The sequence below is a fragment of the Grammomys surdaster genome, unplaced genomic scaffold (genome assembly GCF_004785775.1).
Source record: "Grammomys surdaster isolate TR1022 unplaced genomic scaffold, NIH_TR_1.0 126768, whole genome shotgun sequence".
NCBI classification, from domain to species: Eukaryota; Metazoa; Chordata; class Mammalia; order Rodentia; family Muridae; genus Grammomys; species Grammomys surdaster.
The window spans coordinates 1-2,170 of record NW_021621555.1 but is presented as its reverse complement, the minus strand read 5'-3'; the positions used below and the strand labels follow the sequence as shown (position 1 = coordinate 2,170).

The window sequence follows — 2,170 nt, the reverse complement described above, 5'->3', positions numbered from 1 at the left end:
AGCAGCAGCAGCAGCAGCAGCAGCAGCAGCAGCAGCAGCAGCAGCAGAAGTTGGCCGGTGTTGAGATCACCTCCAGCAACAGGTCTGCCTCGGGAGAATGTTTGAGGGGCGAGGAGAGTGGAGGCGCTGGAGAGGTCCGGGAGGGAGGCAAGAGCTGCGGTCTCTGGGGCGGGGTGCGCCGGGGTGCGAATGGGTGTGTTTAGGTGGCAAAAGGGGGAGTTGTCAGGAGTGGGATTCGAACCCACGCCTCCAGGGGAGACTGCGACCTGAACGCAGCGCCTTAGACCGCTCGGCCATCCTGACGGCGGGGCTGGGTTGCGGGCCGCTCGCCTCGCTGGCGTCCGTCGCCCACGCGTGCTCGCGAGGCAGCGGCCTTGACGCGGCAGGGCGCCCCGGCAGGCGCGAGTCTGCCCGCGCGTCCGGCCGCGGGCCTGGCCCGCCGAACTCCAGCCTGCTCCGCCTCGCCCGCTGCCAGCGCGTGGACGTCCGGACGCTGTTAGGCGCCAGAGTCTCCCTCCAGGTCCCCGTCCGTCCGTCCGTCCGTCCGTCCGTCCGTCCGTCCGTCGGCCCGCAGCACGGGCAGCACGCAGGACCGCCCGGCTGCGTGGCACCAGCCTCCGGTGATGCCGTCGGCGAGGGATGCCCGCAGCCGCTCGTCGGCGCCCAGAGGCCGGGTCTCCGGGCCGACGTGGGCAGCGGTCCGGCGACACGGTGTTCCGCCAGGGCGGCGGGTCCCGGGGTCTTTTGGGTGTCGTGTTCAGTTGAGTGCAGCCGGAGAGCTAGCTGGTGGTCGTTGGAGGAGACGGAGGCTGTGGGTCGTGCCCGGTGCCCGACGTGGTAGACGGGCCGGCGTCTGTGTTGGGAGGCGGCCATCGTCCTCGTTAGTATAGTGGTGAGTATCCCCGCCTGTCACGCGGGAGACCGGGGTTCGATTCCCCGACGGGGAGATGTGACGTCCTTTTTGGACAGCTAGGCGGCCCGCGGGGCGCTGGCCCTTCGGCCCACGCCCCACACGCAGACCCCGAGGATCCAGCCCGGCGCCACGTCCACCAGCAGAGACGCCCCGGGCCCCTCAAACCCTTTTGCTGGCAGCTGGACCGGCGCCCTGGCGCCTGACGACACGCTTCCCCGCCGCCCCTGCGCTGCCCTCCCGTCCCAAGCCCGACGACGTTGGGCTCCGTCCGGGTGTGTCCGAACCAACGGGCGGCGTGCGCCTCGCTGGGCCCGAGCGGTGTGCCGGGCGCGTGTGTCTGGGGGTGGGGTGTGGTGTGGTGTGGTGGGGTGGGGTGTGTCTGGGGATGCTGGTGGGGGTGGGGGTGGGGGTGGGGGTGGGGGTGGGCTGGCCTGCCCCGAGCGGCCCCGGGTGCACTCGCTGGCCTGGGTGGGTCGCAGCCGCCAGGAGGCGAGAGCGCCCCGGAGGACAGGCGTGCGCGTGCGAGGGCGAGAGGCGCGCGTGGGCCGGCGAGGAAGAGCGCGGGGCGGCGGGGCCGTGGCTGTGCTCGGGCTTCGGGCTGTCGCCCGGCCGGCCGGCCGGCGTGCGCAGGGAGGGAAGCGGTCGGCGGCGGCGTCGGGCGTCGAAGGCTCTGGGCGCTGTGCGGTGGCAGTCGGCGGCGTCGTGTGGGCGCCGTCCCGGCGGTGCGGCGTTGGTGGTATAGTGGTGAGCATAGCTGCCTTCCAAGCAGTTGACCCGGGTTCGAGTCCCGGCCAACGCAGCGTGCCCACGTTTTGCCAAGATCCCGGGCCTGTCCCAGGGGGGACCTGCCCGGCGCCTCTCAGCAGCGACTTGTCGCAAGGCTGCGCTGGCGACCGGAGGACTTGGGGAAGCGCCAGACCTTTTCAGGTTGGGACGAGCGAGCGGCGAGACAACAGGCGGGGGCAGGCGAGCCTGCTCCGGGAGGTCGCACCCGGCTGGCGGGCGCAGCGACAGAGACAGGGGGCAAGTGGCGGGGCAGGGACGCACAGGCGCGCAGCGCCGAGAGCCGAGCGCCCAACGCCAGCCTCCTAGGGCCGGCCGGGCGATGCGTCGCGCTGGCATGGAGCGGGAGGCGGACAGGCGGGCAGGCGGGCAGGCGGGCAGGCGGGCAGGCGGACAGGCGGACAGGCGGACAGGCGGACAGGCGGGCAGGGCAGGGCAGGCAGCGTGGCTGCCATCAAGGCGAGAGGTTGTGTG

The 2,170-nt window shown here is 73.0% G+C and overlaps 3 non-coding genes across 3 annotated transcripts; 2 read left to right on the top strand and 1 right to left on the bottom strand.

The window, feature by feature from the left end:
* Positions 1-220: 220 nt before the first annotated feature.
* Trnal-cag lies at positions 221-303 on the bottom strand. The gene has a single exon. It is a non-coding gene; the product is annotated as a tRNA-Leu (tRNA).
* Positions 304-875: 572 nt separating this feature from the next.
* On the top strand, positions 876-947 carry Trnad-guc. Its single transcript has one exon. It is a non-coding gene; the product is annotated as a tRNA-Asp (tRNA).
* Positions 948-1,640: 693 nt separating this feature from the next.
* Positions 1,641-1,712, top strand: Trnag-ucc. The gene has a single exon. It is a non-coding gene; the product is annotated as a tRNA-Gly (tRNA).
* The last annotated feature ends 458 nt before the right edge of the window (positions 1,713-2,170 follow it).